The sequence below is a fragment of the Mizuhopecten yessoensis genome, unplaced genomic scaffold, assembly GCF_002113885.1.
Source record: "Mizuhopecten yessoensis strain PY_sf001 unplaced genomic scaffold, ASM211388v2 scaffold1059, whole genome shotgun sequence".
Taxonomy (NCBI): Eukaryota; Metazoa; Mollusca; class Bivalvia; order Pectinida; family Pectinidae; genus Mizuhopecten; species Mizuhopecten yessoensis.
Window position 1 is genome coordinate 37,427 of NW_018403857.1, and position 22,022 is coordinate 59,448.

Below are 22,022 nucleotides of genomic sequence, written 5' to 3' on the forward strand. Positions count from 1 at the left end.
AGCCCTCCACCACTGGGTCGCGGTGGCCAAGTGGTTAAGGCGTCTGACATTCTGCTACCACTTAAGCCCTCCACCACTGGGTCGTGGTGGCTAAGTGGTTAAGGCGTCTGACATTCTGCTATAAGTAACCCACAACCACTGGGTCGTGGTGGCTAAGTGGTTGAGGCGTCTGACATTTTGCTACCACTAGCCCTCCATCACTGGGTCACGGTGGCTAAGTGGTTAAGGCATCTGACATTCTGCTACCACTAGCCCTCCACCACTGGGTCGCATGGCCGCAGCGGCCAAGTGGTTTAGGCGTCTGACATTCTGCTACCACTAGCCCTCCACCACTTGGTCGCGGTGGCCAAGCGGTTAAGGCGTCTGACATTCTGTTACCACTAGCCCTCCACCACTGGGTCGCGGGGTCGTGGTGGCCAAGTAGCTTTAGGCGTCTGACATTCTGCTACCACTATCCCTCCACCACTGGGTCACGGTGGCCAGGTGGTTAAGCGTCTGACATTCTGCTACCACTAGCCTCCACCACAGCGTCGTTGAGCAGGTAACCACTGGGTCGTGGTGGCCAAGTGGTTCAGGCATCTGACATTCTGCTACCACAAACCCTCAACCACTGGGTCGCGGTGGGCAAGTGGTTAAGGCGTCTGACATTCTGCTACCACTATCCCTCCACCACTGGGTCACGGTGACCAGGTGGTTAAGGCGTCTGACATTCTGCTACCACTAGCTCTCCACCACTGGGTCGCGGTGGCCAAGTGGTTGAGGCGTCTGACATTCTGCTACCACTAGCCCTCCATCACTGGGTCACGGTGGCTAAGTGGTTAAGGCGTCTGACATTCTGCTACCACTAGCCCTCCACCACTGGGTCGCAGTGGCCAAGTGGTTAAGGTGTCTGACATTCTTCTACCACTAGCCCTGCAACACTGGGTTGCGGTGGCCAAGTGGTTAAGGCGTCTGACATTCTGCTACCACTAACTCTCCATCACTGGGTTGCGGTGGCCAAGTGGTTAAGGCGTCTGACATTTTGCTCCCACTAGCCCTCCACCAATGGGTCGCGGTGGCCAAGTGGTTAAGGCGGCTGACATTCTGCTATAACTAACCCTCAACCACTGGGTCGTGTTGGCTAAGTGGTTAAGGCGTCTGACATTCTGCTCCCACTAGCTCCCTCCCACTGGGTCGCAGGGCCGCAGTGGCCAAGTGGTTAAGGGGTCTGACATTCTGCTACCACTAGCCCTCCACCACTAGGTCAGGTGGCCAAGTGGTTAAGGCGTCTGACATTTTGCTACCACTAGCCCTCCACCAATTGGTCGCGGTGGCCAAGTGGTTAAGGCATCTGACATTCTGCTACTACTAGCCCTCCACCACTGGGTCGCGGTGGCCAAGTGGTTAAGGCATCTGACATTCTGCTACTACTAGCCCTCCACCACTTGGTCGCGGTGGCCAAGTGGTTAAGGCGTCTGCCATTCTGCTCCCACTTAAGCCCTCCACCACTGGGTCGTGGTGGCTAAGTGGTTAAGGCGTCTGACATTCTGCTACCCCTTAAGCCCTCCACCACTGGGTCGTGGTGGCTAAGTGGTTAAGGCGTCTGACATTCTGCTATACCTAACCCTCACCCACTGGGTCGTGTTGGCTAAGTGGTTAAGGCGTCTGACATTCTGCTATACCTAACCCTCACCCACTGGGTCGTGTTGGCTAAGTGGTTAAGGCGTCTGACATTCTGCTATAACTAACCCTCAACCACTGGGTCGTGTTGGCTAAGTGGTTAAGGCGTCTGACATTCTGCTATACCTAACCCTCACCCACTGGGTCGTGTTGGCTAAGTGGTTAAGGCGTCTGACATTCTGCTATAACTAACCCTCCCCCACTGGGTCGAGGTGGCCAAGTGGTTAAGGGGTCTGACATTCTACTACCACTATCCCTCCACCACTGGGGCGCAGTGGCCAAGTGGTTAAGGTGTCTGACATTCTACTACCACTATCCCTCCACCACTGGGGCGCAGTGGCCAAGTGGTTAAGGTGTCTGACATTCTTCTACCACTAGCCCTCCACCACTGGGTCGCGGTGGCCAGGTGGTTAAGGTGTCTGACATTCTGCTACCACTTAAGCCCTCCACCACTGGGTCGTGGTGGCTAAGTGGTTAAGGCGTCTGACATTCTGCTACGACTTAAGCCCTCCACCACTGGGTCGTGGTGGCTAAGTGGTTAAGGCGTCTGACATTCTGCTATACCTAACCCTCACCCACTGGGTCGTGTTGGCTAAGTGGTTAAGGCGTCTGACATTCTGCTATACCTAACCCTCACCCACTGGGTCGTGTTGGCTAAGTGGTTAAGGCGTCTGACATTCTGCTATACCTAACCCTCACCCACTGGGTCGTGTTGGCTAAGTGGTTAAGGCGTCTGACATTCTGCTATAACTAACCCTCAACCACTGGGTCATGGTGGCTAAGTGGTTGAGGCGTCTGACATTCTGCTACCACTAGCCCTCCATCACTGGGTCATGGTGGCTAAGTGGTTAAGGCGTCTGACATTCTGCTATACCTAACCCTCACCCACTGGGTCGTGTTGGCTAAGTGGTTAAGGCGTCTGACATTCTGCTACTACTAGCCCTCCACCACTGGGTCGCGGTGGCTAAGTAGTTAAGGCGTCTGACATTCTGCTATAACTAACCCACAACCACTGGGTCGTGGTGGCTAAGTGGTTGAGGCGTCTGACATTCTGCTACCACTAGCCATCCACCACTGGGTCGCGGTGGCCAAGTGGTTGAGGCGTCTGACATTCTGCTACCACTAGCCCTCCATCACTGGGTCACGGTGGCTAAGTGGTTAAGGCGTCTGACATTCTGCTACTACTAGCCCTCCACCACTTGGTCGCGGTGGCCAAGTGGTTAAGGCGTCTGACATTCTGCTACCACTAGCTCTCCACCACTGGGTCGCGGGGCCGCGTTGGCCAAGTAGTTTTGGCGTCTGACATTCTGCTATAACTAACCCTCCACCACTGGGTCGAGGTGGCCAAGTGGTTAAGGTGTCTGACATTCTACTACCACTATCCCTCCACCACTGGGTCGCAGTGGCCAAGTGGTTAAGGTGTCTGACATTCTACTACCACTAGCCCTCCACCACTGGGTCACGGTGACCAGGTGGTTAAGGCGTCTGACATTCTGCTACCACTAGCCCTCCACCACTAGGTCGCGGTGGCCAAGTGGTTAAGGCGTCTGACATTCTGCTATAACTAACCCTCCACCACTGGGTCGAGGTGGCCAAGTGGTTAAGGCATCTGACATTCTGCTACCACTAGCTCTCCACCACTGGGTCGCGGTGGCCAAGTAGTTTAGGAGTCTGACATTCTGCTACCACTAGCTCTCCACCACTGGGGCGCGGCGGCCTAGTGGTTAAGGCATCTGACATTCTGCTACCACTAGCTCTCCACCACTGGGGCGCGGCGGCCTTGTGGTTAAGGCATCTGACATTCTGCTACCACTATAGCCCTTCACCACTGGGTCGTGTGGCTGCAGTGGCCAAGTGGTTAAGGCGTCTGACTTTCGGCTTACACTAGCCCTCCACCACTGGGTCGCGAGTTCAAGGCCTACGTAGGGCAGTCGCCAGGTACTGGCCGTACGTCGTTGTTTTTCTCCGGAACCCTGGCTTTCCTTCACCACCGAAACCTGGCATGTCCTTAAATGACCATAGCTATTAATTATACATGTATAATAATAGGAGGTTAATTTTAAAACACAAACAAATCAACCCTGGCATGTCCCTGCATGATCATATAGCTGTTAATTATATATATGATAGGACGTAAATTTTAAAACACAAACAAACCAAACCAAAGCAGCTAGGTTAGGCAAAGCTGTGGAAACACCCCAGTGCTTAATTTACTGTTACCCCTTTCATCACTGTAGACCATAATGGACTCATCCATATCAATGCATGAAAGATTCCACTAAAGTGACATAGGGGTGAAAATTGTTCAGTTAGTGACTAAAACGGTTGTGTTATATGTACATTGTAAGTGGACAGAGCTAGGAATAAACTTTTTTCTCTCTAGATTACACAAGTCTACAATGCTGTGTAAACAATTAGATGTAACTTTTGAAGGTTGTCTGTGTTAGCTAGGTCACCGTTATTATTTCTCTACTCCTGTTTCTGTTCAGGCACCCAGTAAAAACTATTGGAACAATTACAAAATTGTACAAGTAATTATACAGATATGATTTTCTTTGCATTAGGGGATTACTTATTATGTACTGTGTGTAATGTATCATTATCACAACCCAGACTTAATGAGGTGTGCTTTGTTACTGTGTCATAATAGCTGTTATTAACGTATCTAACTACAGGAGAAAGACACTGACAAACAACAAAATGTCAACCATACAGACTGTCACCTACATACTAGCTGCTCCGAGCTCCCACAGAACCTGTAGAAACGCTATCCTCACGTTTAAAACAGCACTGTCAGCTTGATCAAATACTTTTCTCAAAATTATTTATTTACTTTTTGATATTCACGTAAATATGTTTTGATCGGCTTTGAAAATTATGATTTCTTTTAAGAAATAATGAACTAATTAAGTATTTTGGTAGAAATTTTAGGATTTTTTTTTTTTAATTTCATATATTGGACTAAAACTGTGCAGACTTGAGTAGAATTTGTGATAATGCTATATGCTAGCCGAGATCAATACAAGGTGTATCCATACACAGGCCACTGACACAGGATCTCTACATCTATGGTGAGGCAGGCTGGAAACCGCTACATCTGTCAGTGTGTGTGAAGCTTGGATAAAACAGCATCATTTAAGTCTCTCAACCAGTGACATCGTTAAACAACCAAATCTGACAGAGTGACCTGGACCTTTGGTTGATGTAACCTTGACTTTGAATGGGTGTGACCTTGACCTCATGTCTATCTAACCTTGACCTTCGGCTAATGCTTACATGTAGAAGGGAGTTTCTTTTGTTTGCTGCTAAATGTACTTTTAGGTACATTCGTCTATGGATGCAGTATATTAGAGATCGGGGACTCATATTAATATCTATATTACATCAATTGGCATTCATCTGGTACCAGTTGTGCAGTTCGTAGAGTGTGACCTGGATCTAACGTCAGGATTGATGGTCATATTGCTTTGACCCAGTAATGACTTTTCTCCTGGCCTCGACCTTTGACTGCCTGTGACTTGGACAACGTGTATTATTTTTAGTATGTCAAACTGACAATTTTTTAACCATGTCTGAACTTCTGTAACCAAGTCTGAACTCCTGTGACCGAGACTGAACTTCTGAGACAGAGTCTGAACTTCTGTGACCGAGTTTGAACTTCTGTGACCGAATCTGAACTTCTGTGACCAAGCCTGAACTTCTGTGACCAAGCCTGAACTTTTGTGACCAAGTCTGAACTTCTGTGACCAATCCTGAACTTCTGTGACCGAGTCTGAACTTCTGTGACCGAGTCTAAACTTCAGTGACTTCTGTGACCAAGCCTGAACTTCTGTGACCAAGTCTGAACTTCTGTGACCAAGTCTGAACTTCTGTGACCTAGTTTGAACTTCTGTAACCAAGTCTGAACTTCTGTAACCAAGTCTGAACTTCTGTGACTGAGTCTGAACTTCTGTGACCTAGTCTGAACTTCTGTGACCGAGTCTGAACTTCTGTGACCGAGTCTGAACTTCTGTGACCAAGCCTGAACTTCTGTGACCAAGCCTGAACTTTTGTGACCAAGCCTGAACTTTTGTGACCAAGTCTGAACTTCTGTGACCAAGCCTGAACTTCTGCGAAAAAACCCGGATATTTGCCTGGTAACTGTTTCAGGCAACAGTTTGAAATAATGTGAATATTTGTTTATAACTTTTACAATGTATTTTGACCTTGACCCTTGGTTTTGTCTGTGACCTCTGTTTGCGTGTTACTATATTTGGAGTAAACAACCTGAACCTTTGTGTAATATATTTTCAGGGATGTAAGTTTATGTGGTGATCTTGATTCTCCTTCAGTGCCTACTGTGATTGGAATCAAATAGACTGTGATGGGATCAGTTGACTGGAAATCCACTGGAATGTTCTGAGCTCAGGTTTGTATTTGCATTTAATTTAAAAAAAAATTAAATTATCAAAATATATCAATAATATTTGCATGGAATTAAATATAACTTTATATTTTGCAAAAAGTATATGTACAAAATGTATTTTATAACTTTAAATTCCTGTGCTGGGACATACATACAATGGTATTCATTACACACTTTGTCTCCTATTTCACCTGTTCAAATATCTCTGTCACACCATAGATATATTAATTCTGTGTTACCCCAAGGGGTATGATTTCTGTTACCCCAAGGGGTATGATTTCTGTTCCCCCCAAGGGTATGATTTATGTAACCCCCAGGGATATGATTTCTGTTACCCCCAGGGATATGATTTATGTAACCCCCAGGGATATGATTTATGTAACCCCCAGGTATATGATTTCTGTTACCCCCAAGGGTATGATTTATGTAACCCCCAGGGGTATGATTTATGTAACCCCCAGGGATATGTTTTCTGTTACCCCCAGATGTATGCTTTCTGTTACCCCCAGATTTTGGATTTCTGTTACCCCAAGGGATATGATTTCTGTTTCCCCCAGGGATATGTTTTCTGTTACCCTAGATGTATGATTTCTGTAACCCCCAGGGGTATGATTTCTGTTGCTCCCAGGGATATGATTTATGTTGCTCCCAGGGATATGATTTATGTTACCCCAGGGATATGATTTCTGTTACCCCCAGATGTATGCTTTCTGTTACCCCAAGGGGTATTATTTCTGTTACCCCCAGATGTATGCTTTCTGTTACCCCCAGGGATATATTTTCTGTAACCCCAAGATGTATGCTTTCTGTTACCCTCTAGATGTATGTTTTCTGTTACCCCCAGATGTATGATTTCTGTTTCCCCAAGGGGTATGATTTCTGTTACCCCCAGGGATATGATTTCTGTTGCACCAAGGGATATGATTTCTGTTAACCCTGGGGTAGGTTTTCTGTTACCCCCAGGGATATGATTTCTGTTACCCCCAGGGGTACGATTTCTGTTACCCACTAGATGTATGATTTCTGTTACCCCCAGATGTATGATTTATGTTACCCCCAGGGATATGATTTCTGTTACCCCCAGATGTATGATTTCTGTTACCCCCAGATGTATGATTTCTGTTACCCCCAGGGTATGATTTCTGTTACCCACAGATGTATGATTTATGTTACCCCCTCAGATGTATGATTTCTGTTACCCCCAGGATTATGATTTCTGTTACCCCAAGATGTATGATTTCTGTTGCCCTCAGATGTAAGATTTATGTTACCCTCACATGTATGATATCTGTTACCCCCAGGGTTAAGATTTCTGTTACCCCCAGGGATATGATTTCTGTTACCTCCAGATGTAATTTCTGTTACCCCCAGGGGAATGATTTCTGCTACCCCAGGGGAATGATTTCTGTTACCCAAGGGATATGATTTCTGTTACCCCAAGGGGTATGATTTCTGTTACCCCAAGGGGTATTATTTCTGTTACCCCCTAGATGTATGATTTCTGTTACCCTCTCCGATGTATGATTTCTGTTTCCCCCAGGGATATGATTTCTGTTACCCCCGGATGTTGGGTTTCTGTTACCCCCAGGTGTATGATTTCTGTTACCCCCTCAGCTGTATGATTTCTGTTTCCCCCAGGCATATGATTTCTGTTACCCCCAGATGTATGATTTCTGTTACCCCTAGATGTATGATTTCTGTTACCCCCAGGGGTATGATTTCTGTTACCCCCAGGGATATGATTTATGTAACCCCCAGGTATATGATTTCTGTTACCCCCTAGATGTATGATTTCTGTTACCCCCTCAGATGTATGATTTCTGTTTCCCCCAGGGATATGATTTATGTTACCCTCAGGGGTATGATTTCTGTTACCCCCAGATGTATGATTTCTGTTACCCCCAGGGGTATGACTTCTGTTACCCCCAGGGGTATGACTTCTGTTACCCCCAGGGGTATGATTTATGTAACCCCCAGGTATATGATTTCTGTTACCCCCAGATGTATGATTTCTGTTTCCCCCAGGTGTATGATTTCTGTTACCCCCAGGGATATGATTTTTGTTACCCCCAGGGATATGATTTCTGTTACCCCCAGTGGTATGATTTCTGATACCCCCAGGGATATGATTTCTGTTACCCCCTCAGATGTATGATTTCTGTTTCCCCCAGGGGTATGATTTCTGTTACCGCCAGGGATATGATTTTTGTTACCCCCAGGGATATGATTTCTGTTACCCCCAGATGTATGATTTCTGTTACCCCCAGGGGTATGACTTCTGTTACCCCCAGGGGTATGATTTATGTAACCCCCAGGTATATAATTTATGTAACCCCCAGGTATATGATTTATGTAACCCCCAGGTGTATGATTTCTGTTACCCCCAGATGTATGATTTCTGTTACCCCAGATGTTGGATTTCTGTTACCCCCAGGGATATGATTTCTGTTACCCCCAGTGATATGATTTCTGTTGCACCAAGGGATATGATTTCTGTTTCCCCCAGGGATATGATTTCTGTTGCACCAAGGGATATGATTTCTGTTTCCCCCAGGGATATGTTTTCTGTTACCCCCAGATGTATGATTTCTGTTACCCCCAGATGTTGGATTTCTGTTACCCCCAGGGATATGATTTCTGTTACCCCCAGTGATATGATTTCTGTTACCCCCAGATGTATGATTTCTGTTACCCCCAGATGTTGGATTTCTGTTTCCCCCAGGGATATGATTTCTGTTACCCCCAGGTATATGATTTCTGTTGCACCAAGGGATATGATTTCTGTTACCCCCAGGGATATGTTTTCTGTTACCCCCAGATGTATGTTTTCTGTTACCCCCTAGATGTATGATTTCTGTTACCCCCAGGTATATGATTTCTGTTTCCCCCAGGGGTATGACTTCTGTTACACCCAGATGTATGATTTCTGTTACCCCTAGATGTAAGATTTCTGTTTCCCCCAGGGGTATGATTTCTGTTACCCCCAGGGATATGATTTCTGTTACCCCCAGGAATTTGATTTCTGTTACCCCAGATGTATGATTTCTGTTACCCCTAAATGTAAGATTTCTGTTTCCCCGAGGGGTATGATTTCTGTTACCCCCAGGGATATGATTTCTGTTACCCCCAGGAATTTGATTTCTGTTACCCCAGATGTATGATTTCTGTTACCTCCAGATGTATGTTTTCTGTTACCCCCAGATGTTGGATTTCTGTTACCCCAGGGATATGATTTCTGTTACCCCCAGATGTATGCTTTCTGTTACCCCCTAGATGTATGATTTCTGTTACCCCTAGATGTAAAATTTCTGTTTCCCCCAGAGGTAATATTTCTGTTACCCCCAGGGATATGGTTTCTGTTTCCCCCAGATGTATGCTTTCTGTTACCCCCTAGATGTATGATTTCTGTTACCCCTAGATGTAATATTTCTGTAACCCCCAGAGATATGATTTCTGTTACCCCAAGGGGTTTGATTTCTGTTACCCCCAGATGTATGCTTTCTGTTACCCCCAGGGATATGTTTTCTGTTACCCCAGGGATATGATTTCTGTTACCTCCAGATGTATGCTTTCTGTTACCCCCTAGATGTATGATTTCTGTTCCCCCTAGATGTATGATTTCTGTTACCCCTAGATGTAAAATTTCTGTTTTCCCCAGAGGTTTTTCCCCAGGGATATGATTTCTTATGATTTCTGTTACCCCGAGATGTATGCTTTCTGTTACCCCCAGATGTATGATTTCTGTTACCCCTAGATGTATGATTTCTGTTACCCCTAGATGTAAGATTTCTGTTTTCCCCAGGGATATGATTTCTGTTCCCCCCAGGAATTTGATTTCTGTTACCCCAGAGGTAATATTTCTGTTACCCCCAGATGTATGCTATCTGTTACCCCCTCGATGTATGATTTCTGTTACCCCCAGAGGTAAAATTTCTGTTTTCCCCAGAGGTAATATTTATGTTACCCCCAGGGGTATGATTTCTGTTACCCCCAGTAGATGTAAAATTTCTGTTTCCCCCAGAGGTAATATTTCTGTTACCCCCAGATGTATGCTATCTGTTACCCCCTAGATGTATGATTTCTGTTACCCCCAGAGGTAAAATTTCTGTTTCCCCCAGAGGTAATATTTCTGTTACCCCCAGAGGTAAAATTTCTGTTTTCCCCAGAGGTAATATTTCTGTAACCCCCAGGGGTATGATTTCTGTTACCCCCATGGATATGATTTCTGTTTCCCCAAGGGGTTTGATTTCTGTTACCCCCAGATGTATGCTTTCTGTTACCCCCAGGGATATGATTTCTGTTACCCCCAGATGTATGCTTTCTGTTACCCCCTAGATGTATGATTTCTGTTACCCCTAGATGTAAAATTTCTGTTTCCCCCAGAGGTAATATTTCTGTTACCCCCAGATGTATGCTTTCTGTTACCCCCTAGATGTATGATTTCTGTTACCCCTAGATGTAAGATTTCTGTTTCCCCCAGAGGTAATATTTCTGTTACCCCCAGAGGTATGATTTCTGTTTTCCCCAGAGGTAATATTTCTGTAACCCCCAGGGGTATGATTTCTGTTACCCCCATGGATATGATTTCTGTTTCCCCAAGGGGTTTGATTTCTGTTACCCCCAGATGTATGCTTTCTGTTACCCCCAGGGATATGATTTCTGTTACCCCCAGATGTATGCTTTCTGTTACCCCCTAGATGTATGATTTCTGTTACCCCTAGATGTAAGATTTCTGTTTCCCCCAGAGGTAATATTTCTGTTACCCCCAGGTGTATGCTTTCTGTTACCCCCTAGATGTATGATTTCTGTTACCCCTAGATGTAAGATTTCTGTTTCCCCCAGAGGTAATATTTCTGTTACCCCCAGATGTATGCTTTCTGTTACCCCCTAGATGTATGATTTCTGTTACCCCTAGATGTAAGATTTCTGTTTCCCCCAGAGGTATGATTTCTGTTATCCCCAGATGTTTGCTTTTGTGACCCCCTAGATGTATGCTTTCTGTTACTCCCAGGGGTATGATTTCTGTTGCCCCCAGAGGTAATATTTCTGTAATCCCCAGGGGTATGATTTCTGTTAACCCCAGGGGTATGATTTCTGTGACCCCCAGAGGAAATATTTCTGTTACCCCCAGGGGTATGATTTCTGTTATCCCCCAAAATTTATGCTTTCTATTACCCCCTAGATGTAAGATTTCTGTTTCCCCCAGGGATATGATTTCTGTTGCACCAAGGGATATGATTTCTGTTTCCCCCAGGGATATGATTTCTGTTACCCCCAGGAATTTGATTTCTGTTACCCCAGATGTATGATTTCTGTTACCCCCAGATGTATGATTTCTGTTACCCCCAGGGGTATGATTTCTGTTACCCCCAGGTATATGATTTCTGTAACCTCCAGGGATTTGATTTCTGTAAACCCTAGATGTATGATTTCTGTTACCCCCAGGGGTATGATTTCAGTTGCTACCCGGGATATGATTTATGTAACCCCCAGGAATATGATTTCTGTTACCCCCAGATGTATGATTTCTGTTACCCCCAGGGAAATGATTTCTGTTACCCCCAGGTATATGATTTCTGTTACCCCCAGATGTATGATTTCTGTTAACCCCAGGGATATGATTTCTGTTACCCCCAGGTATATGATTTCTGTCACCCCCAGATGTATGATTTCTGTTACCCCCAGGGATATGATTTCTGTTACCCCTGGGGTATGATTTCTGTTTCCCCCAGGAATTTGATTTCTGTTACCCCCAGATGTATGATTTCTGTTACCCCCAGATGTATGATTTCTGTTACCCCCAGGGGTATGATTTCTGTTACCCCCAGGTATATGATTTCTGTTGTCCCCAGGGGTATGATTTCTGTTACCCCAAGGGGTTTGATTTCTGTTACCCCCAGATGTATGCTTTCTGTTACCCCCCAGGAATATGTTTTCTGTTACCCCCAGATGTATGATTTCTGTTACCCCCAGGGGTATGATTTCTGTTACCCCCAGATGTTGGATTTCTGTTACCCCCAGGGATATGATTCCTGTGACCCCCAGGTATATGATTTCTGTTGCACCAAGGGATATGATTTCTGTTACCCCAAGGGGTATGATTTCTGTTATCTCCCAAAATGTATGCTCTCTATTACCTCCTAGTGATATGATTTCTGTTACCCCCGGATGTATGATTTCTGTTACCCCAAGGGGTTTTATTTCTGTTACCCCCAGATGTATTTTTTCCGCTAACCCCAGGGGTATGATTTCTGTAACCCCCAGGGGTATGATTTCTGTAACCCCCAGGGGTATGATTTCTGTAACCCCCAGGGGTATGATTTCTGTAACCCCCAGATGTTTGATTTCTGTTACCCCCAGGGCTATGATTTCTGTTACCCCAAGGGGTTTTATTTCTGTTACCCCCAGATGTATGATTTCTTTTACCCCCAGATGTTGGATTTCTGTTACCCCCAGGGATATGTTTTCTGTTACCCCCAGAGGTAATATTTCTGTTACCACCAGGGGTATGATTTCTGTTATCTCCCAAAATGTATGCTCTCTATTACCTCCTAGTGATATGATTTCTGTTACCCCCAGCTGTATGCTTTCTGTTACTTCCAGGGGAATGATTTCTGTTGCCCCCAGAGGAAATATTTCTGTAATCCCCAGGGGTATGATTTTTGTTTACCCCAGGTGTATGATTTCTGTTACCCCCCCCAGATGTTGGATTTCTGTTACCCCCAGGGATATGATTTCTATTACCCCCAGTGATATGCTTTCTATTACTCCTAGTGATATGATTTCTGTTACCCCCAGATGCATGCTTTCTGTTACCCCCAGGAATATGTTTTCTGTTACCCCCAGAGGTAATATTTCTGTTACCCCCAGGGGTTTTATTTCTGTTACCCCCAGATGTATTTTTTCCGCTAACCCCAGGGGTATGATTTCTGTAACCCCCAGGGGTATGATTTCTGTTACCCCCAGATGTATGCTTTCTGTTACCCCCAGGGGAATGATTCCTGTTACCCCCAGAGGAAATATTTCTATTACCCCCAGGGATATGATTTCTATTACCCCCAGTGATATGATTTCTATTACTCCTAGTGATATGATTTCTGTTACCCCCAGGGATATGATTTCTGTTACCCCCAGATGTATGTTTTCCGCTAACCCCAGGGGTATGATTTCTGTAACCCCCAGATGTTTGATTTCTGTTACCCCCAGGGATATGATTTCTGTTACCCCCAGGGTGTGATTTCTGTTACCCCCAGAGATATGATTTAGTCACCCCAGGGATATGATTTCTGTTACTCCCAGGAGTATGATTTCTGTAAGCCCCCAGAGATATGATTTATGTTACCCCCAGATGTATGTTTTCCGCTAACCCCAGGGATATGATTTCTGTTACCCCCAGGGATATGATTTCTGTTTCCCCCAGATGTATGATTTCTGTTACCCCTAAATGTAAGATTTCTGTTTCCCCGAGGGGTATGATTTCTGTTACCCCCAGATGTTTGATTTCTGTTTCCCCCAGGGATATGTTTTCTGTTGCCCCCAGTGATATGATTTCTGTTACCCCCAGGGATATGATTTCTGTTTCCCCCAGGGTGTGATTTCTGTTCCCCCCAGAGATATTTTTTAGTCACCCCCAGGGATATGATTTCTGTTACTCCCAGGAGTATGATTTCTGTAAGCCACCAGAGATATGATTTATGTTACCCCCAGATGGATGTTTTCCGCTAACCCCAGGGATACGATTTCTGTTACCCCCAGGGATATGATTTCTGTTTCCCCCAGGGTGTGATTTCTGTTACCATGTATGATTTCTGTTACCCCCAGGGGTATGACTTCTGTTACCCCCAGGGGTATGATTTCTGTTTCCCCCAGGGGAATGATTCCTGTTACCCCCAGAGGTAATATTTCTGTTACCCCCAGAGGTATGATTTCTGTTACCCCCAGATGTATACTTTTGTTACCCCCAGGGGTATGATTTCTGTTATCTCCCAAAATGTATGCTCTCTATTACCCCCAGATGAATGATTTCTGTTACCCCAGATGTATGCTTGCTGTTACTCCCAGGGATATGTTTTCTGTTACCCCCAGGTATATGATTTCTCCCCCAGAGGTAATATTTCTGTTACCCCCAGGGGTATGACTTCTGTTACCCCCAGGGGTATGACTTCTGTTACCCCCAGGGGTATGACTTCTGTTACCCCCAGGGGTATGATTTCTGTTACCCCCAGTTGTATGCTTGCTGTTACTCCCAGGGATATGTTTTCTGTTACCCTCAGTGATATGATTTCTGTTACCCCCTGGGATAAGTTTTCTGTTACCCCCAGATGTATGCTATCTGTTACCCCCTAGATGTATGATTTCTGTTACCCCTAGATGTAAGATTTCTGTTTCCCCCAGAGGTAATATTTCTGTTACCCCCAGATGTATGCTATCTGTTACCCCCTAGATGTATGATTTCTGTTACCCCCAGGTATATGATTTCTGTTACCCCCAGATGTCTAATTTATGTTACCCCCAGGGGTATGATTTCTGTTTCCCCCAGGGGAATGATTCCTGTTACCCCCAGAGGTAATATTTCTGTTACCCCCAGATGTATGCTTTCTGTTAATCCCAGGGGTATGATTTCTGTTGCCCCCAGCGGTAATATTTCTGTAATCCCCAGGGGTATGATTTTTGTTTACCCCAGGGGTACCCTAGATGTATGATTTCTGTTACCCCCAGATGTTGGATTTCTGTTTCCCCCAGGGATATGTTTTCTGTTGCCCCCAGTGATATGATTTCTGTTACCCCCAGATGTTTGATTTCTGTTACCCCCAGAGATATTATTTAGTCACCCCAGGGATATGATTTCTGTTACTCCCAGATGTATGCTTTCTGTTACTCCCAGGGGTATGATTTCTGTTATCCCCCAAAATTTATGCTTTCTATTACCCCCTAGATGTAAGATTTCTGGTTCCCCCAGGGATATGATTTCTGTTACTCCCAGATGTATGCTTTCTGTTACTCCCAGGGGTATGATTTCTGTTGCCCCCAGATGTATGATTTCTGTTACCCCCAGGGGAATGATTCCTGTTACCCCCAGAGGAAATATTTCTGTTACCCCCAGGGGTATGATTTCTGTTATCCCCCAAAATGTATGCTTTCTATTACCCCCAGATGTATGATTTCTGTTACCGCCAGATGTATGATTTCTGTTACCCCCAGATGTCTAATTTATGTTACCCATGTATGATTTCTGTTACCGCCAGATGTATGATTTCTGTTTCCTCCAGATGTTGGATTTCTGTTACCCCCAGGTGTATGCTTGCTGTTACTCTCAGGGATATGATTTCTGTTACCCCCCAAAATGTATGCTTTCTATTACCCCCAGATGTATGATTTCTGTTCCCCCCAGGGATATGATTTCTATTACCCCCAGATGTATGCTTGCTCTTACTCCCAGGGATATGATTTCTGTTACCCCCAGGGGTATGATTTCTGTTACCCCCAGATGTATGCTTTTGTTACCCTCAGGGGTATGATTTCTGTTACCCCCAGATGTATGCTTGCTGTTACTCCCAGGGATATGATTTCTGTTGCCCCCAGAGGTAATATTTCTGTAATCCCCAGGGGTATGATTTTTGTTTACCCCAGGGGTATGATTTCTATTACCCCCAGATGTATGCTTTCTGTTACCCCCAGGGGTATGATTTCTGTTACCCCCAGGGATATGATTTCTATTACCCCCAGGGATATGATTTCTGTTACCCCCAGATGTATGTTTTCCGCTAACCCCAGGGGTATGATTTCTGTAACCCCCAGGGATATGATTTCTGTTACCCCCAGGGATATGATTTCTGTTACCCCCAGGGTGTAATTTCTGTTACCCCCAGCGATATGATTTAGTCACCCCCAGGGATATGATTTCTGTTACCCCCAGGAGTATGATTTCTGTAAAGCCCCAGAGATATGATTTATGTTACCCCCAGATGTATGTTTTCAGCTAACCCCAGGGGTATGATTTCTGTTACCCCCAGGGTGTGATTTCTGTTACCCCCAGAGATATGATTTAGTCACCCCAGGGATATGATTTCTGTTACTCCCAGGAGTATGATTTCTGTAAGCCCCCAGAGATATGATTTATGTTACCCCCAGATGTATGTTTTCCGCTAACCCCAGGGATATGATTTCTGTTACCCCCAGGGATATGATTTCTGTTTACCCCCGGGGTATGATTTATGTTATCCCAAGGAGTATGATTTCTGTTACCTAAAGGGATATGATTTCTGTTACCCCCAGGAGTATGATTTCTGTTACCCCAAGGAGTATGATTTCCGTTACCCCAAGGGATATGATGTAGTCACCCCCAGGGATATGTTTTCTGTTACCCCCAGATGTATGCTTTCTGGTACCCCCTAGATATATGATTTCTGTTGCACCAAGGGATATGATTTCTGTTATCCCAAGGAGTATGAGTATATGATTTCTGTTGCACCAAGGGATATGATTTAGTCACCCCCATTGTGTGATTTCTGTTACCCACAGATGTATGCTTTCTGGTACCCCCTAGATATATGATTTCTGTTGCACCAAGGGATATGATTTAGTCACGCCAAGTGATCTGATTTCTGTTACCCGTTACCCCCTAGATATATGATTTCTGTTACCCGTTACCCCCTAGATATATGATTTCTGTTACCCCTAGATGGTATGATTTCTGTTGACCCCAGGGGTATGATTTCTATTACCCCCAGTGATATGATTTCTGTTCCCTAAAGGGATATGATTTCTGTATACCCCCGGGGTATGAGTTATGTTATCCCAAGGAGTATGAGTATATGATTTCTGTTACCTAAAGGGATATCCAGATGTATGCTTTCTGGTACCCCCTAGATATATGATTTCTGTTGCACCAAGGGATATGATTTCTGTATACCCCCGGGGTATGAGTTATGTTATCCCAAGGAGTGTGATTTCTGTTACCTAAAGGGATATCCAGATGTATGCTTTCTGTTGCTCCCAGGGGTATGATTTCTGTTACCCCCAGATGTATGATTTCTGTTACCCCCAGATGTATGCTTTCTGTTACCCCCTAGATATATGATTTCTGTTACCCCTAGATGTAAGATTTCTGTTTCCCCCAGAGGTAATATTTCTGTTACCCCCAGGGGTATGATTTCTGTTACCCCCCGATGTATGCTTTTGTTATCCTCAGGGGTATGATTTCTGTTACCCCCAGATGTATGCTTTCTGTTACTTCCAGGGGTATGATTTCTGTTGCCCCCAGAGGTAATATTTCTGTAATCCCCAGGGGTATGTTTTTTGTTTACCCCAGGGGTATGATTTCTGTTATCCCCCAAAATTTATGCTTTCTATTACCCCCAGTGATATGATTTCTGTTAACTCCGGGATATGATTTCTGTTACCCCCAGATGAATGTTTTCCGCTAACCCCAGGTATGATTTCTGTTACCCCCAGGGATATGTTTTCTGTTACCCCCAGCGATATGATTTAGTCACCCCCAGGGATATGATTTCTGTTACCTCCAGATGTATGTTTTCTGTTACCCCCAGCGATATGATTTAGTCACCCCCAGGGATATGATTTCTGTTACCTCCAGATGTATGTTTTCTGTTACCCCCAGATGTATGTTTTCCGCTAACCCCAGGTGTATGATTTCTGTAACACCCATGGATATGATTTCTGTTACCCCCAGGGATATGTTTTCTGTTACCCCCAGTGATATGATTTCTGTTACCCCCAGGGATATGATTTCTGTTACCCCCAGGGATATGTTTTCTGGTACCCCCAGTGATATGATTTCTGTTACCCCCAGATGTCTGTTTTCCGCTAACCCCAGGGGTATGATTTCTCTAACCCCCAGGGATATGATTTCTGTAACCCCCAGGGGTATGATTTCTGTAACCCCCAGGAATATGATTTCTGTAACCCCCAGGGGTATGATTTCTGTAACCCCCAGATGTATGATTTCTGTTACCCCCAGATGTCTGTTTTCCGCTAACCCCAGGGGTATGATTTCTGTAACCCCCAGGGATATGATTTCTGTAACCCCCAGGGGTATGATTTCTGTAACCCCCAGATGTATGATTTCTGTTACCCCAAGGGGTATTATTTCTGTTGCCCCCAGATGTATGTTTTCTGTTACCCTCAGGGTTATGATTTATGTTTCCCCCTGATCAAATAGCATTCATAGCTCTATAAAAGCAATTTGTTTAGGTATTGTTTATAATATAAGGAGGAACTTGCAATGGAAATATAAATATAATCGTTGTGAAATAAAAAAATATGTGTATTGTGAATTGACTGGACATTGCTTGGACATTTTGTAAGGAAATACAGGCAAAAATATTCTTTTTAGATTTTTCTGTAAACATTTGGGAAAAAAGTCTTCTCATAAGGCAATAGTGTAAAATTTCTGCCCGTAATGTAATAAGTTCAATGTAAAACTTGGACCGATGATACGGGTTAGTTCTGATATCTGAGTTCCTAATCTCAGCGTTATAGCTTCTGTTTATCCCTGTAATTGGGTTGGGTCATTCCAAGTCGTTTGTGCTGTAATGAAATAGTTTAATTTTGTGCTCAGTTCTTTTCATATTGACAGAATAAAAGTTTGATAGCTTGTATGGGATCATGGGCTCCGGGGAAATGTCAATTACTGAACTAGCAGATTTCCTGATTGAAAGCTTTCCTATCAAACCTACACGGACAGTGTTTGTCAACATCAAGTCATTATTCTCCGTAATGACCACGCTGACCAGCTTATCTATAGGTGGTTGTATGGCCAACCTCTCATCACTTTAGTTTTGTATCGAAATCCACAAAGGCTCAGAATAATTGGCGATTTTCATCCTGACAGTCAGTAAATACATAATCACGGAGGCATGATATGTTTGTATCTGGTGCATTCTGGGATAAAAGACAGGATTTGATATTAATCAGGAGTATTATAGGGTTAATGACGTGATATGATATTAATCTTGAGTATTATAGGGTCAAAGAAGTGATATGATATTAATCTGGAGTATAATATAGGGTCAAAGACAGGATTTGATATTAATCAGGAGTATAATATAGGGTCAAAGATGTGATATGATATTAACCTGGAGTATTATAGTGTCAAAGACGTGATATGATAAATAATCTGGAGTATAATATAGGGTCAAAGACAGAATTTGATATTAATCAGGAGTATAATATAGGGTCAAAGATGTGATATGATATTAACCTGGAGTATTATAGGGTCAAAGACAGGATTTGATATTTATCAGGAGTATAATATAGGGTCAAAGATGTGATATGATATTAACCTGGAGTATTATAGGGTCAAAGACGTGATATTGTATTAATCTTGAGTATTATAGGGTCATGATGTGATATGATATTAACCTGGAGTATTATAGGGTCAAAGACGTGATATTGTATTAATCTTGAGTATTATAGGGTCATGATGTGATATGATATTAACCTGGAGTATTATAGGGTCAAAGACGTGATATTGTATTAATCTTGAGTATTATAGGGTCATGATGTGATATGATATTAACCTGGAGTATTATAGGGTCAAAGACGTGATATTGTATTAATCTTGAGTATTATAGGGTCATGATGTGATATGATATTAACCTGGAGTATTATAGGGTCAAAGACGTGATATTGTATTAATCTTGAGTATTATAGGGTCATGATGTGATATGATATTAACCTGGAGTATTATAGGGTCAAAGACGTGATATTGTATTAACCTGGAGTATTATAGGATCAAAGACGTGATACGATATTAACCTGGAGTATTATAGGATCAAAGACGTGATATGATATTAACCTGGAATATTATAGGATCAAAGACATGATATTGTATTAACCTGGAGTATTATAGGGTCAAAGACGTGATATTGTATTAACCTGGAGTATTATAGGATCAAAGACGTGATATAATATTAACCTGGAGTATTATAGGGTCAAAGACGTGATATTGTATTAACCTGGAGTATTATAGGATCAAAGACATGATATGATATTAACCTGGAGTATTATAGGGTCAAAGACGTGATATGATATTTATAGATCATCACACTGTATTTTCAAGGTTTGTTGTGAAATCAATTTTCTCATCGCGAGCACATGATTAGCACATCTCCAGTCCACCTGTGGTGGCCTCTGAATTTTATCCACGTGCTCACGATGAGAAAATTGTTTTCACAACAAACTTTGAAAATGCAATGTTTTGATCTATAAATATCAGACGAACGACGAACACTGTATATGCTGTATAATATTTTCCCAGTGATATCAAAGATAGCACAACCATATACCAATAATTTCTGTATAAACAAATGTAAACAGAAGGATGAAGGGTTTAACGTGTAAGCAATGTTCCAAATATGAAATGGACCGCTATTTTGGTTATTGTCTCGATAACTGGCATGATAAACAAACTAACATTTACTGTATGCATGGTCATGGTGCACATGGTTATCGTCAGTTCACCGACATCGTTTCTTGTATTGAATCTGCCGTGGTTATGTCCATTTCTGGACCTAATTGTCGAGGTTTTCTCTAGCAACGTAACCACGATCAATGTTTATTCGATCCTTCGAAACCATTAGCGAAAACAGCATTAATGTAAAGCGTTCAAGTGATTGAGTATGTATTTGTATTTTTCAAAGCTGGAGAGATACTTTTCACGGTGTATGGGCACATTACACATTATAATTTGGTCCGTTGTACTTTTTTCGGAAGTACATCATGAAAATGGACGCTGATGACGATGTGTCGAGTAACCTTAAAGACATGATATAAAATTAATCCTGTATTCAGTGGAATTATAAACAGGATATGTTATGTATCCTTATATTTAGTGCACTGGATTTAAGACAGGATATGATTTTAATCTTGTGTGCTGTGGCCTTAAAGACATGGTATGCTATTTATCTGGTGATTAGAATTGGTTCTCACTGATAAGGATTGGTTCTCACTGATAAGGATTGGTTCTCACTGATAAGGATTGGTTCTCACTGATAAGGATTGGTTCTCATTAATAAGGATTGGTTCTTACTGATAAGGATTGGTTCTCATTTATAAGGATTAATTGGTTCTTATTTATAAGGATTAATTGGTTCTCATTTATAAGGATTGTTTCACTGATCAGGATTGTTTTCACTGTATAAGGATTGTTTCACTGTATAAGGATTGTTTTCACTGTATAATGATTGTTTCACTGTATAAGGATTGTTTCACTGTATAAGGATTTTCACTGTATAAGGATTGTTTCACTGTATAAGGATTGTTTCACTGTATAAGGATTGTTTTCACTGTATAAGGATTGTTTTCACTGATCAGGGTTGTTTTCACTGTATAAGGATTGTTTCACTGTATAAGGATTGTTTCACTGTATAAGGATTGTTTTCACTGAATAAGAATTGTTTTCACTGTATAAGGATTGTTTCACTGATAAGGATTGTTTCACTGTATAAGGATTGTTTCACTGTATAAGGATTGTTTCACTGTATAATAATTGTTTTCACTGTATAAGGATTGTTTTCACTGATCAGGATTGTTTTCACTGTATAAGGATTGTTTTACTGTATAAGGATTGTTTTCACTGTATAAGGATTGTTTTCACTGATCAGGATTGTTTTCACTGTATAAGGATTGTTTCACTGTATAAGGATTTTCACTGTATCAGGATTGTTTCACTGTATAAGGATTGTTTTCACTGTATAAGAATTGTTTCACTGTATAAGAATTGTTTCACTGTATAAGGATTGTTTCACTGTATAAGGATTGTTTCACTGTATGAGGATTGTTTCACTGTATAAGGATTGTTTTCACTGTATAAGGATTGTTTCACTGTATAAGGATTGTTTCACTGTATAATGATTGTTTTCACTGTATAAGGATTGTTTTCACTGATCAGGATTGTTTTCACTGTATAAGGATTGTTTCACTGTATAAGGATTGT

The 22,022-nt window shown here is 43.0% G+C and overlaps 1 protein-coding gene across 3 annotated transcripts in view; it reads left to right on the top strand.

Annotated features, from left to right (window-relative positions):
- Nucleotides 1-22,022, top strand: part of LOC110456786 (titin homolog) — a 168,110-nt gene that overhangs the window by 18,209 nt on the left and 127,879 nt on the right. The window contains exons 1-2 of one of the 3 annotated variants that reach the window (XM_021507764.1): nucleotides 4,674-5,795; nucleotides 5,953-6,067. The gene's annotated coding sequence lies outside the window, so the exon portion shown is untranslated. Of the gene's footprint in view, nucleotides 1-4,673; nucleotides 5,796-5,952; nucleotides 6,068-22,022 lie in introns of those variants that run through there. The other 2 variants (XM_021507750.1, XM_021507756.1) reach the window with 2 other exon arrangements.